The sequence below is a fragment of the Narcine bancroftii genome, chromosome 1 (genome assembly GCF_036971445.1).
Source record: "Narcine bancroftii isolate sNarBan1 chromosome 1, sNarBan1.hap1, whole genome shotgun sequence".
Taxonomy (NCBI): Eukaryota; Metazoa; Chordata; class Chondrichthyes; order Torpediniformes; family Narcinidae; genus Narcine; species Narcine bancroftii.
In genome coordinates this window covers 113145401-113161592 of record NC_091469.1, presented here as the reverse complement: position 1 = coordinate 113161592, position 16192 = coordinate 113145401, and the positions used below count along the sequence as shown (strand labels likewise).

The window sequence follows — 16192 nt, the reverse complement described above, 5'->3', positions numbered from 1 at the left end:
CTGATTTGATGAACATTTTATACACCTACTGTTATTTTTATTTCCTGCGCCACATATTATACATGTGATTTTACACTCACTGTTGTCAGTAGATTACACATGATTTTGGAAACACTAATGGAAAGAGAATCCGTGTTAACATTTAAAGGGTAACTGGTTAAATATTTGAAATGGAACCTGTTTTAAAGCCCATTGCGTGGTTGGATTTTGGGCAGTTTCCAGAGTCAGACAAAGGGCCACAGGAGTCATTTTTAAAAAGCAATGTTGACAAATTTAAATTGTGTGTTAAATGGGAGGATCGGGCCTTTCGTGTTATAAAATAGTTAAAAATCTGTGAGAGTCCCCAGACCTAAATTTTGGAAGTGTTTTCTAAGCAGCTTCAGTTGGCAGGTCATGTTATATGGCACATAAAGGATAAACTCAACTGCAGCTGGGACATAAACAGAAACAGATTGTCAATTATCATGCGGAAGATCCTAATGATTATGTTCCAACTTAACCAAAAAACTGGGACTGCTTTAGAAGTTAAAGCTTGCTCGAACAATCATGGTGCAGTAGTGTGGTGAATACACGGTGACGATTACCTACAATGGACATCACCGCAAGAGAAAAAGCATAAGAAACATTAAGCCATAAAATGAATTAGCTCACCTTGACAGTAATCATTTTGTCCTTGCTCACTTCCCAATAGCCTGAGGCTTGTGTTTGCTGGATTAGATCCAGTCATCTGCTGTTGCTATAATGCATTGCATGTGCTTTGTACACTAGAAAGCTGAAGCCAAAATTGAACCGCCAATCTTAAAATACGGGATGTTCTGAGAGAAGGTGCACAATGTAACATGTTGATGTTTGAGTATCCAGATGTACGAACATTATGATTTACTTAACAGTAATAACTATTATTGTATCATCAATTTGATAGCTTCCTGTGGAAAATGCATTATATGTTTTTAGTTGATAATAAGAAACATGCAACTTTAGAGCTTTGGGAACAGTAGGAATCAAATGAAAAGCAATGTACCCGCTCGCTGACAATGTAAAAATATCTTGTTTATCCTGAATTGCAAATATTTTGCAAGAATAGTCGAGAAGTAGGCATTATACAATATATCCAAGAAGTTAACACCATAAAATATACTCTTGAATGCTTAGTTAAGGGTGACTGGCCTGCAAAAAACTTCCAAGTATCTTGCTTTGATTTTGCCTTTACTACATCTAGAGTTGACTCTGCAATTTACTTCAGGGAGAATTTATGGCTTTGTGGAATTTTGAAAACTTTGCAACTTGAATAATGACATTTTTCAATTTCTGTTCAAGTCAACTGAATAGCTTATTAGGTATGAAAAGATTGCTGAGCACCTTCGCTCTGTCTGCATCAGTGACAGGAATCACCCAGTGGCCAACCATTTTGATTCGGTGCCCCACTCCCATGCTCACATTTCTGTCCATGGCCTCATCTATTGTCCTACCAGGCTTGACGTGGGGGGGGGGGGGAACATTCACAGGCCATGCCCCCCCAAATGAGTAATTGTGCTCCCCCACCCACCCACAGCACTAGCATCAATAGCATCACATGGTTTCATCTCCGCCGCTATAACCACGCACATTTGTCTGTTACTTCAGAGGAAGGGGGAAGTGTGGCAGTGGTGCGCGGAGAAGGTTCATGGCAGGTATGGCACCTGCTTTCCCTCCTTCCCCCATGGTTAAGTGAGGTTTGGGCCCCCCCTGCAGTTACCCCCCCTATTAGACTTGTTCTGACGGCAATTCTGTGACCTACCAAGATCACCCGTAAATTGGAGGAACAATACTTAATTTTCTGTCTGGGCCCTTTCCAACCGTATAGCATTAACATTGACTTCTCCAGTTTCAACTAGCCTACTCCCCATTCTCCCTCCCTTCCCATTCTCCTTCTCTCTCCATTCACAGAGCCACCCCCTCCTCCTGCTTGCTAATGTTCCCTCCCTCCCTTATCCACCTCTTACCTCCTGCCTTGTGACCATACTCCCCCTTCTGCACCTTCCCCCCACATTTTGTTTGGGTGGCTGCCTACATTTTGTCATACCTTGATGAAGGGCTTGTAGCGGCCCGTGCATGGAAACGCATACCAGCCCACAAAATAGCCAATGAACGTGGCGACCGCATGGACCTGAGGGTGACACTGGCTGTCATCCTAGGTGATCTCCTGCATAGCGAGAAGATGGAGAACTCTGGTGGGAATGTCAGCCAATCCCAGGCCAGTGCTTCGATGATGTGGGGCCCTGGCGTCAAAGCCAGGGGCCCATATAAGCATGATGGCCAGAGCACTAAATCACTCTTGTTTCCCAAGACTTTGGTGTGCTTGTCATTCTTCTCCAGGCTCATGTAGCGCGAATTCTAAATTGGTGACCCCCAACTCGTCCAACCGGCAGTTGGACCCGAAGATGACGGATCAAGCGGAGCCAGTGACCATCCACGCAGTCTCACTCAGGCTCACAACGTTGTGGGTGTCGCAGCCACACATGTGGTTCGAGTAGGCTGAGGCTCAGTTCCAGCTACACCACATCACCGCCAACAACACCCGCTACTTGTATGTCGTGAGCGCCCTTGATCGAGACATGTGGCAAGGATTGTAGACTTCCTGTGGCAGCCTCCAGAGCAAGGCCAATACATGTCTCTCAAAAAGCTGTTAACCCGCACTTTCGGGCTCTTCCAGCATGAGCTTGCCGCCCAATTGCTGCACATGGAATGTTGGGGGACAGGGTCCCATCTGCCCTAATGAGCAAGATGCTCGCTTTAACTGAGGGCCACAAACTTTGCCTGCTCTTTGAGGCAGATCCTTCTTGAGCAGCTGCTGAGGATATGTGGCTATTGCTCATGGATGAGGACTTCATGGACCCTCAGAAGGTTGCAGCCCAGAGGACATGCTCTGGAGAGCGAAAAAGCTCTGGACACCAATGCCATCGTAGACCACGTCAGCAAGCCCACAAACAGCTGCCTATGAGATCAAGACCAACAGAGAGGCAAGTTAATACCCCGGGACAGTTCTGCTACTACCATCAGTGATGGGGTTCAGAGGCCCATCGATGCTTACCACTCTGTGTTTTTCCGGGAAAGGCCCTGGCCAACCATTGTTGATAGCTGTGGCAGTTGGCCCACATGATAGCTTCCTCTATGTCTGGGATTCCCTGTTGGGCAGGCATTTCCTGGGTGACACAAGTGCTTAGATAAGCATTCTATCCCCACCCCCAAGACCTTAACACCTGCAATGACAAGCAGTGGCCAGCACTGAGGGCAGCCTACAGCTCCTCCATTTGGACTTTTGGGACCTGCACCATTCCCCTTATGTTTGGCACCAGCCGCTTTACATGGACCTTCACTCTCACGGCTATGGCACAACCGTTCCTGGGGTACGACTTCCTTTGGGCCCACTGCTTACTGGTCAACCTCATGGATGGCACTTGTTGCATGCTAGAACTTTTCAGACTCTGCCTCTGGGGGAAGCCAAGCTACCCGCCTCCCACCTGGACTCTTTAACACTCTCAGACAATGAATTCACTCGCATCCTGGCAGAGTTCCCCTCAATAGTGATGCCACAGTTCTCCACTGCTGAGCCAAAGCACAAGGTAAGGCTCCACATTTTGACTGAGGGCACCCTCTCGAAGAGCTCAGCCTAGCGAAGAAGGGGTTTTAAGACTTAAGTCTTAAATGTCCTACAATGTCCCTACGAGGGGCCATACAGGGTCATCAGGGACCATGGCTCTACCTTCGTCCTCAACATTGGCGGTAAGGAGGAGACTTTTACCCATCAACCACTTGAAACCAGCGTATCTGGACTATAAGGAGTTGGTCTCCATTCACACCCCCCCTCCCCAATACAGGGGAAGACCACCTAAGGTAAAGGACAATGGCCCGATCACCAGTTCTGGGTGGGGGTCTTGTAGTGGCCTGCGCACGGAGACGTGGACCGGCTAACAAAATGGCCTACGAACACGGTGACTGCACGAACCTGGAGGTGAAACTGGCCGTCATCCCAGGCGACCTCCCACACAGAGGGAAGATGGGGATGTCAGCACCCGAGGCCCATATAAGGGCAACAGCCAGAGCAATAAACCAATCTCATTTTCCAAGGCTTTGGTGTGCATGTTGTTCTTCTCCATGCTCGCGTAGCACGAGCGCTATAAGCTCAAGCCAAAAACATTGGTTATGTAGCTTTATTTTTGCCTCATTAAGTACACTATTTGACCTGCTGAGTTCCCCAGCATTGTGTTTTTACAATACTCCAAATGTTTTCTGCATCATTTTCCCATCACTTCAATCATTGCTGATTCGTTCTCTTCCCCTGAATCTTTCTCCCTTTGAAAGACTTCTTAAAGCCACTGAACCAAATCATCAGTAATCTCTCTTAACTCTCCCATTATATTCACCACTTACTCCTTTCTTTCCAGTCTTTGAATAACTTTTATTTATTAGAAGTATTTTATAAATAAGTTGTTGTGAATATTATCTGTTGTTCTACCATTCTAAAAACTAATCTTGTTAGTACTGTATACGTCAGCATATTAGATGGTATTTAAAATTTTAAGATTTTACCCCAATCCAGGGGTCATCTTATACACCAAGTATTAAATCCAAACCTTAATATCGTGTGGTTTAGAGCATCCCCCATGGTGAAGCTCACATAACTCCTAAGGTCCTACCAATAAATATATTTTTCTACTGAAACTTACAATTGGGAAGCTGGATTAATAGTAATGTTATATAAAACAATAAAAATGTATTATAAACCTGTCTAACATACCTGAAAGTAATAGCACACTAAACAAAGCTAAGGGCATATACCAACCACCATTTGCAAAAGCTGACGAACAGTGAAGTCTTAGGGAGCTCCCATGGTGTCCATCCACCCAGTCTGCCTGCCATTGGCTCTGTATAGGCTTTTAACTTTCTGTCAAAGGAGTCAACAGTGGTTTATTTTAAAACATGCTCATTAAATTTAAACCTTTACTGGGTAGATTGCTTTTAAAATGTTGTGACAGCATCACTCCACCAATCAGTGGGATGGTTGGTAAAGGACTATTGGGGCAGTAAGCTTTTGGCGGTAAGTGCCAGACTTAGAGTAGTCTTATGCAGCAAGTTTTGCTCAAAACCTAAATTTTAAGTGGAAATTCTGGTGGATTGTCTTACACAACAGTCATCTTATATGCTGACATATATGGTAATCAAATAACTCAAATCAGTAATAATCACAGCAGAATTTTAAGCTTTATATCAGTTCCAAGGTGCAAGGTCTTCCATTTTCTTTTATCTACTTGATTTTACACTTGAAGGAGTAATTTAAACTGCATTAAACACCGACAGAGAGAAGTCAGTGGGAGACATCCCAAAACCTCAATCTAGCTGGCTATGGTGATCTTATTTCTAATACCAGTTAAAACATTCAAGACATTACAAATTAATTCAGCATAATTTCTAAGTGACTAGATATAAATATGTATAAAATAAATGTAAAACTATGGCAAAAAGTGAGAAAACTAGCAGATCATAGGCCAAATAAAGAAAATTAAAAATAATTGTTACTTGAGATCAGCCATCCTGGTGGGATTTCTTTGGCATTGTTCACTAAATGAAGTTAGCTGTGATGTGATGTGATATCACAAATTATTCGGTTTCAATTGCATGAAACATTAGTCGAGGATTTGTGGTCAATTGTGATGCTGGTGTCACACTGACCTCAAAGAAAATTGTCCGCATAAATAGAATGGCTGTGATATCAGCCTGATTTCTTCCAACATCAGATATCCAGGAGGCCCATTCACTTCAGCACAATAAAGTTACCAAACGTGTTATCTTGTACTGAGGAATTGTCAACTTCAGCAAAGCCTGATGGCTGCACCATTTCATCAGATGCAAGGATCGACAATGAGATAGACAACAGACTCGCCAAGGCAAATAGCGCCTTTGGAAGACTACACAAAAGAGTCTGGAAAAACAACCAACTGAAAAACCTCACAAAGATAAGCGTATACAGAGCCGTTGTCATACCCACACTCCTGTTCGGCTCCGAATCATGGGTCCTCTACCGGCACCACCTACGGCTCCTAGAACGCTTCCACCAGCGTTGTCTCCGCTCCATCCTCAACATCCATTGGAGCGCTCACACCCCTAACGTCGAGGTACTCGAGATGGCAGAGGTCGACAGCATCGAGTCCACGCTGCTGAAGATTCAGCTGCGCTGGATGGGTCACGTCTCCAGAATGGAGGACCATCGCCTTCCCAAGATCGTATTATATGGCGAGCTTTCCACTGGCCACCGTGACAGAGGTGCACCAAAGAAAAGGTACAAGGACTGCCTAAAGAAATCTCTTGGTGCCTGCCACATTGACCACCGCCAGTGGGCTGATAACGCCTCAAACCGTGCATCTTGGCGCCTCACAGTTTGGCGGGCAGCAGCCTCCTTTGAAGAAGACCGCAGAGCCCACCTCACTGACAAAAGGCAAAGGAGGAAAAACCCAACACCCAACCCCAACCAACCAATTTTCCCTTGCAACCGCTGCAATCGTGTCTGCCTGTCCCGCATCGGACTGGTCAGCCACAAACGAGCCTGCAGCTGACGTGGACTTTTTACCCCCTCCATAAATCTTCGTCCGCGAAGCCAAGCCAAAGATGTAAAAATCATTCATGCTTAATTAACTTTAATGGATGTCATTGAGAGTGAAATAAAGTCACGCGTACATACAAATTAAAAAATAAGACTGAATGATCACAGACAGCAAAAACACAATGCTGGAGAAACTCAGCAGCCCTTGATCAAGGGCTCAAGCTTGAAGTGTTCATTCTGTATCTTTATTAAAAAAAATAAAGGACACTGTTTGACCTGCTGAGTTTCTCCAGCATTGTTTTTACTTTAGTCATCGTGTCTGCAGATTTCCATGTTTCATTCTATCACAGAAAGCATGTTTTTAATGAATAGAGTTTTCTTACACAGACCAAGGTGGATGCCTGGAATGTATTCTCAGGGATGGTAGTGAAGGCTGATACTATGGGGATTTTTAAAATGCTCGGATAGAAATAAGGTTATGAAAAAAAGTGTTATGGGTGTGAGGTGGGGAAGGGTTAGATTGATGGTGAAGAAGTTTACATAGCACAACATCATGGACTGAAGAGCTGGTACTGTGCTGTACTTTCCCATATTCTATTATTTTATTGGAAAAAAAAATGGAACAGTGAACATTTAAAATCTTAGTGAGGTCTTATGGAAAAATTGTATCATTTTCAGTATTTTTAACCAAGGCTAATTTATAATTGCCTGAAGTTCTCATCTGTTCATGGAATCGGCAGATTACAGAAGAATGAAAAACAATGTGTAAAACAATAGGGAATCAGTTACAGCAGTTCTGGATTTTAATTGCATCTACTCCTGAAAGGCCCGGGTATAAATACTTTTATTTTATCAGGAAATTTATATGCAACAAAGTTCCATAACATATTAGTCTTTCAACCAGTCATAAAATCAACTTTATGATGTTGGCTAAGGGTTAAACCGATCGATCATCAGGAACACATTTGTAAATACCGTATATTTTGGTATGTAAGTTGACCAGCAGATAGGTTGAAACCCCCCCCCCCCACCCCGCCACCTTTTTAGTCTCATTTTAATGGTTTTATGGAATATCCGCTGTATAAGTCGACCACCCCCCTGCCATTTTCGGGTTGTCTGAACCTCCCAGCAACAACCCAAAATTTGTTACTATACCCCATTCGCCAAGTAACAAAGCTGTAAATTAAGCAAGTTTTTAAAAAGTATAAAATTCCTCAGACCTACATGGCAGAAGCGGCGACCTTGGCCTACATGGCAGAAACGGCGACCTTGTTCTCTCGAACAAGAATGGCGGCCTCGTTCTCCCAGCGGGAATGGTAATTTCAGACCTACATGACAGGAGCAGGTGACCTCGGCCTATGTGGCAGAAGCGGCAACTTCGTTCTCCCAAACCGGAGCAGTGACCTCGTTCTCCTGGCAGGAGCAGCCACCTCAGGCTCCTGGGTAGGAATGGGGACCTCGGGATTTACAATTGTAGAATGTCTGGGTTGGTTATGGTGACATCCAGTGGTGGGGAGGTGTTGGGGAGCAGCAGTGTTGGCAGTGGGGAGGTGTTTCCAGGGTTGACTTATACATCAAATCAGCATCAAACAGATTTTGACCTGAATTTAAGGTCTCAAAAGTGTATATGGCATATGTCATCCCCCATTTTTTTAATGATTTTTGAGGGTTTCACGATTTGACTTTATATGATGAAATATACAGTAACTAACCGATAGTGATCTCCCACTAATGATATCACACGTGGTAGAAACAGAACGTTCTACTGTTCACATTCAATAAGGTGTTTAGATAATGTGAATTCGAAATCAATGCAGGAATTCATTGAATTTATTTTTGAAAACTACCCTTGCCCAATATTTGTAAATGCTGTGAATCTCCAGTTTACTGTTTGTACCTCACCTGTAGCAAGTTCATGCCACTCCTAGTGTTTAATTTGTGATTACTACATGGGTGGCACAGTTAGCATAGCATTTAGTGCCATACTATTACACTGCAGTGGTCCAGGTTTGAAGCCAGCACTGCCTGTAATGTACGTTCTCCCCATGTCTGCATAGGTTTCCCCCAGGCACTCTGATTTCCTCCCACCCTTCAAAACATACTGAGTTTGTAGGTTAATTGGAGAATTTTGGCGACACAGGCTCGTGGTCTGTAAGGGCCTGTAATCATGTTGTATGTCTAAATTAAACATTTAAAATGCACTAGCACATGGAAAATTTAACCTTTACGGCCAGTTGGAGACGGCGGCCACACTGATAAGAAGGAGGAGGAGCATTTGAGACAGGGGGAAAAGATAAATGAGCATTTTGAGTCTCTTTATTGGTTTTCAGAATTTTTTTCAATGTTTCTTTAAATCTGACAAAGTAATTATTCAATTAATTAGTTCAGTTATTTGGCTATGAGTCTTCATTGAAACTTCAATGCACTCTTCTGGAGAAACTTTCCCCAAATCACCTAAAACCATACTTTCAAATTCTTAGCTCCTTCCCTTTGGTGCTCCTTCTGTAATGATCTTCTGTGAGTTTTTTTGACCATTCTTTCATCACAAATTTAGCCAACTTTAAATGCAACAATTATTATCACTCCTTTTGGCACAAGCCCAATCTTCACTCATTTTTCACACATTTTCGTGTTCAAGAAGTTAAAAATGAGGCACTTGAGATCACCTCTTCATTTGAGTGGAAATGTGATTACATTTACAGCACAAATAAAGAAACTTGATAATAATAATCCATTTCAATGGTGGCCCAGAGAGTAAAATACCATTTTCATAAAACTAACCATAGGAATGACTTACCTAGGAAAGAAACATACAGATTTTCACATTTAATGACTTTTTTTCTGCATCTTCAGAAACTTGTGCAGAAATGTTTGTGATAGCTGGTGGCCTTCTTATTACATGGATTGTAACTTTTCTTTATTGCCCTTTCCCTTCTCCCTGCAAATCAAATCTTCATTAGGCGACTCGACCTTCTTATCTACACCACGATTTTTTTACCCTTATAGTACTCCTTGCACAAAATTCCCTCCCCATGCTCATTAAATCCAAAAAGACCTTAGTCTAACTTTTTGAAACTCCTTCCCTAAAGGACTGCTCGCTCTTTTCTAGCTTGCCAGCTAACATACAAATGCTTCCTTTCCCCCAGGATGGTATCCCTTCCTTTATATTCTGCTGTGAGCACCTCTTTAAAAAAAAGAAATCCTGCTGCCTTTGTCTCTGAGTTTTACCAGCTTTTTGTTTAATTTTAATTTTTCAATGATTTTAACAGTAGTGCAAAAACCATCACTGCTATCCATCAATATTTAGGTCTAGATTTAGCTACGTAAAACAGTTGACCCATTCGAATTTAAACTTATCAATTGAATGCTTGTTATTAGATACAGTAGAAGTCCAAAAATGTGGATTTTGTGAAATCAACTCAAAGATCTGGACTTCTCAATAACTCTCAAATTTTTAAATTTTGAAATAACGCGTGCGTGTGTGGATGTATGAGCACTACAGATGCACAGCGGCAAAAAGCAACCAGTTTATTTTTCTTTAAAACTGCTTTTTTTGATAAATGAAACCTGCTGTGTTTGCTAATGAGTAAACTATCAAAATTTACTTGTTCATCGCTTCCTTATTCCTATTTAAATTTGAATTTTAAGACTACTGCCCGAGAATCCAGAAAATCCAAAAATCCAGACTAACCCAAATCCTGAGCAGTCTGGATTTTCAAACTTCTACTGTATCTTTAATCATTTAAATGTTGCATTTCACCTCTTATCCAACAATCAAAAATTCTCAATCTCATTTCAACAACCAATACACAGACATATTTTGTGCAATGTTTTGCAGGAAGATGGGAAAAGAGAATTTAAAAAAAAAAATTCTAAAGAAGTTCATGCATTTAACACTTTTCACAACCATGGGATGCCCCAAACCTCCTTATGGCCAACGGAGTATGTTTGAAGTGAACCATTGCCGTAATATAGGAAACACTGCTGGCATCTTGCATACAATTACATCCAATGCTATCATGTCCAGATCATCCATGTTAGCTGAAGGATGAGCATTGGTGAAGGTACCAGAGAGAATGCCATTGATCCTCTCTGAATTAACACCATCATTTATATCCACCTAGCAGAGCATTTACCTTTGCAGCTGCCCTCCATCAGCACCCACTCAGTCCTTTAATGTAGGCATCATCTCAGTTTTTTGTGATTATGTTTCTGCAGTGGGATTTAAACCAACAATCTTCTGACAGAAAGGTTTAGAATCCTCCCCACCAAGCCATGGTACTTGAGCAGCTGAAAGAGCTGTAAGTTCTTTCAGTTTATAGTTAGACACTGTTCAAACTTTGTTGATAAAACAAAAGTTAGTGTTGCCTCAGAACTTACGTAATTCCTCCGGAACAATCCTTTTCTTAAGTCCCAAGGTGGACTGGTTTATTACTGAAATATATTTATTTCACATGAGGGAGTGTTGAATGTGCAACAGAAAATAGTTCAACTTGTATTACATGACACACTGCAGACTGCAATGGAAAATGTGGCTAAATTGTTTCAAAACTTGGCATGGAAAAAAGTTCAATTTGGCTTGATTTCAGAAAAAGGTCAAGGAACTTATTATTTGTTTCTTAAGCAACTCATACAATTGTCAAAACTGAAAAATCTATAAATGACAAGAAATCACTTCACACAATAAATGCTTTTTCAATGCTAGCCAATATTAAATGAAGCAATTTTTCTTTGCTCTGGCTATGATAACGCTTGATGTCATTCTAAGAAATGCCAACAATAAAGGCTGGCAGGCCACGCACATTAACGCGGATGTTCGATTGTTCACATGTGGCTATACATATCTAATCTTCTGTTTAAATTGCTTCCATAACAACCCATGTAGGTTGTTTTATCCACATTGCATAATGAGACAATTATACCACAGGAAATTAATCTAATAAATGACAATGCTTGATGGTACCTTTTTCTTCTGTACATTTCTTAACCATTGAAAGTAGGAAGTAAAAACCATTCACATTTAAGATTAACTTGGATTTTTACAATTGGTAACCTGCTGGGGTAACTTTGGTTTTGCATGAAATGGACTAGCGAAATGGCTGTTTTAACTCTCGCCCTGATTTTTATTCCAATTCAAAAGCTGTATAAACATGTAAAATTTCTATCACCATAATGGACTTTGTCTGTGCTGTCATCCTGGCTTTAAAATGATAACTCATAACTCTATTTCTCCATCTCTATCCATCTCGTCATAAATCTCTTCTTCCTCTTTCTAGTGTGGTGACTAAACATGTACATAATATTCTTGCTGCAATTTCATTTTTCTTTTCTTTTTAAAATATTTTATTGATGTTTACATAATGCACAATTCGACAGTAGAGTTATTGTAAAATTCAAGAGAAGAAAAAGATAACAAAAAACCTTGTAATTCAGAACTGCTACCTCTAAGAGCAAGGTTAAAAGATGAGATGTAGGAATCAAGTGAGAACAACCTGGAGATGGACAGCACGACACCAAACTTCAGAATAACCCTAGTTCTTTAGGTCATAATAGTCCATAACTGGGCCCCATGTCTTTTCAAAGTCAATATTTGACACTTACATGTCATATCTAATTTGTTCTAAACTTTAACAAGACATAATATCCCTTAACCATTGTGCTTGTGTAGATGGAAAATTGTCTTTCCATTTAATCAAAATTGTACATCTGGCTGTCAAGAAGTAAAAGATAAAATTCAGTTTTGAGTTGGAGTCAGTAAAACATCATCATGTTGAAATGATCCGAATAGAGCCATTAAAGGACAAGGTTCTCATTTGAACTTGAGAATCACCGATAATGTTTGAAATATATAATTCCAAGATTTTTCTAAACTAGGGCAAGTCCAGAACAAGTGAACCAAAGAAGCATCACCAATTTTACATTTGTCACATAGAGGATTTATATCTGAATAAAAACGAGACCATTTAACTTTAGACAGGTGTACTCTGTGGACAACTTTAAATTGCAACAAACAATGTCATGCACAAAGGGAGATAGTATTGATCAGATTACAAATCAAGTCCAAAACCTCATCTGAGAATGAAAGATTCAAATCCTGCTCCCAATCGTTCTTGATTTTAACTAATGAGACTATTATTAAATGAGGCAATTTATTATAAATAAGAAATATTAAACTTTTATGAGAAAGTTGTAAATCATAAAGTGTATCAAGGATGTTTGCCTCAGGGATTTGCAGAAAGTCGGAGATCTGAGATTGAACAAAATGTCTAACTTGTAAAGATTTTTTTTTAAATTGAGTGTTTGAAAAGTTAAATTTTCCACCAATTGTAATAAAATTAAATAGCATTTAATACCCATGTGGAGGAACCACTGTATAGCACTGTCTGTATGAATGTACTGTATGGGCTGGCCAGCCTCCTGCACCTGTAACTCTTCCCCTTAGAATCCTCATAAGGCTGTTACACCCAAATTCCTCCCTCAGTACCTGCCTTGAACTGGGCCAGCAACATGAGAGATGTACTGATGACCCATGGTGATTAAACCTATTAATCACAACTATCAGTCTAATGTAGTTAATTGGTAGTGTAACAATTTAATCACCATAAACTTTGTGCTATGTACAAAGCAATACGGGTGGATAAACTGGATACTGACCGTAAAGATCCGGAGGCTTCCATCAAACTCAATCAATGGTTGCACTGCCTTAATGTCTTCAAGGGACACAACAACATGCAGATTGAGGAAGATAAACGAGACCTACCCTTTATTCAGGTTGGCCACCACATTTTTTAGATGATCGGGAAATGCAATAATTACTTGGCCGCAATGTAGCTCCTACAGAGACAGTATCGGACCCCAACGAATGTCATCTATGCTAGGTACCTTCTGGACAGTCATAGACAAGCGCTGAATGAGTACATGCAGGGCCTGTGGGAGTTGGGGTGAGCCTGCAGCTGCAGAGACGTCACTGATGAATGATGCATGTGTGGCTAGATTCAAGTCTGATCACATCAGAAAGATAGTCCTAGCAAAAGGCAATCGAAGTCTGCAGAAAGTCGTTGACCTGGCAAAAGCTTTCAAGACAGCATAGCTGAATGCAGAGGTCTTCTCAGGAAATGCCACATGGGGAGCTCAGCGCTGCCATCGAGCACCTGAAGTGCTACTTCTGCGGCCTTGCTAAACATTCCCGTAAAAGCTGCCTGGCCCTTCTCACCTGCAGGGAGAAGGGACACTATGGAAGGTAAGTAGGTCCTAACCTTCCTTCAGCAGTGTCATGTGTGGCTGGCAGCCACCACCATCTTGGACCGCATCACTTCCAGGGCCACTTCTAGTCACGGAGAATTGCTCAGCCAGTCCATGGGAATGGCAAATTGGGATGGAACTACTTCTGGCAGTAAGGAACAGCACCATCTTGGGATGGGCATGCCTGAACCAGCACTGCAACAGTGATTCAGACAGTGACCAGACATTGGCCTCGATTACCCTGGACCAGGACAGCCCACATCAACTAGCCAGGGTCATGATGGACATTGAGGTATACGGTCGTGTCACGAACTGCTTGTTTGATACCGGGAGCATGGAGAGCTTCATTCTCCATGCACAGTACAGCACTACTCTTCCGTGGTAACTCTGGCAAAGTGTAAAGACGCCCTGAAATTCTACTCAGCTGAGATCCATGGCATCTGCACCATGTAATTGACTGTGCGTGGCATTGAGTACAAGAATTTTAAGCTTCTTATCATACCACCACTCTGCACACCAATCATACTGGGACTGGACTTGTGTCCACATGCATTTTGAAGGTCCAGACCTCTCCCCTCCACAGTCCACAACTACCAATTTTTAAACCACCCACCCTCTCCTCTGAACACAACCTGCAATCTGTCCACTTCTGGTTCCTCTGCCACCCCTGTTCAATAATGTCACCCCCAACTGCAACCCTGTCACCACCAACAGCAGGATCTTCTCCACCATCGATCTCAAGTCGGCTTACCACCAACTCCTTATCCTCCCAGAGGACAGCCTGTACACTACCTTCAAGGCAGACAGCCATCTCTACCACTTCCTCCAGGACCCCTTTGGGGTCACCACTGGGGTCTCTGTCTTCCAGAGGGAGTTGGATCGGATGGTGGACAACTACAGGTTAAAAGCCACAGTTTCCTATCTGGACAACTTGACCATCTGCAGCCAAGTCCAGCAGGATTATGATGCTAACCTACAGAAATTTCTCCAGACAGCCAAAAATCTCAACCTCATGTACAACCAAAAGAAGTGCGTGTTCAGCACTTCATGAGGGGCCATTCTCATGTGGAGAATAATGTAATTGGGCCCAACCCTAACTGTATGCTCCCCCTGCTGGAGCTCCCACTGCCCCTCAAGGCCCTGAAAAGATGCTTGGGGTTCTTTTTCTACTCCACCCACTGGATCCTTAATTATGCAGTCAAAGCCCACCTCTTGGTGAAAACAACCAAGGGGCATTCACACGCATCAAGGGCAACATCGCCAAGGCAGCGATGTATGCTGTGGGTGAATCCACACCTTTCCAGGTGGAGAGTGATGTGTCCAACTTTGCCCTTGCTGCCATGCTCAATCAGGCGGGCAGGCCCATGCATTTTTATTCTAGACCCTCCAGGGCATAGAACCCCAGCACTTAGCCATCGAGTAGGAGGCCCAGGCCATAGTGGAAGCTGTGTGCCTCTGGAGGCACTACCTGGCTGGAAAATCATTCACCCTGCTGACTGACCAATGTACAGTCGCCTTTATGTACAATAACAAACAGCGAGGAAAAATTAAGAATGACAAGATCCTGAGGTAGAGAATTGAGCTATCCACCTATAACTGCGAGATCTTGTACCAGGGCAGGAAGCTCAATAAGCCTCTCGATGCTGTATCCTGAGGGACATGTGCCAATGTAAGTTGGACAGCCTCCAAGCCCTCCACAAGAACCTCTGCCACCCTGGGGTCACCAGGCTCCACCACTTCATTAGAGCTCACAACCTCCCTTACTCATTTGAGAATATCAGGGAACTGACCCAGAGCTGCCTGGTCTTCACAGAATGCCAACCCCAATTCTACCGGCCAGACAAAACTCACCTGATTAAAGCAACCCGCCCCTTCAAACACCTGAGTATGGACTCCAAGGGCCCCCTTCCTTCCACCAACAGGAATGTATAATTCCTCAACATTATCGATGAATACTCACACTTCCTTTTCGCCATCCCCTGCCCAAACTTGACCACGGCCACAGTCATAAAGTCACTACGCAGCATATTCACTCTGTTTGGATACCCCTGCTCTATCCATTGTGACCAGGATCCTCAGTTATGATTGAGGAGCTGAGCCAGTACCTGCTGGCCAAGGGTATAGCCACGAGCAGGGCCATGAGTTATAACCCCCGAAGGAACAGCAAGATAGAAAGAGAGAACGCCACTGTCCGAATGCAATCCTCCTAGCCCTCAGGTCAAAAGGCCTGTTCATCTCTCAATGCAAGAAGTCCCTCCTCTGTACTGCTACTAATGTTACACCACATGAAAGGCTAATTTCCCTCCCCAGGAAGTCAATGCTGGGAACCATACTTAAATCCTGGCTGACAACCCCTGAGCCTCTTCTGTTCTG

The 16192-nt window shown here is 42.6% G+C and overlaps 1 protein-coding gene and 1 long non-coding RNA gene across 7 annotated transcripts in view; one reads left to right on the top strand and one right to left on the bottom strand.

Annotated features, from left to right (window-relative positions):
• Window positions 1-754, bottom strand: part of LOC138762773 (general transcription factor II-I repeat domain-containing protein 2-like) — a 59330-nt gene extending 58576 nt beyond the window's left edge. For all 5 annotated transcript variants that reach the window (XR_011357156.1, XM_069936350.1, XM_069936344.1 and 2 more), the window contains exon 1: window positions 652-754. The gene's annotated coding sequence lies outside the window, so the exon portion shown is untranslated. The remainder of the gene's footprint in view (window positions 1-651) is intronic.
• LOC138762804 (uncharacterized) overlaps window positions 1-16192 on the top strand; it is a 311006-nt gene that overhangs the window by 197183 nt on the left and 97631 nt on the right. The gene's annotated exons all lie outside the window — the stretch shown is intronic.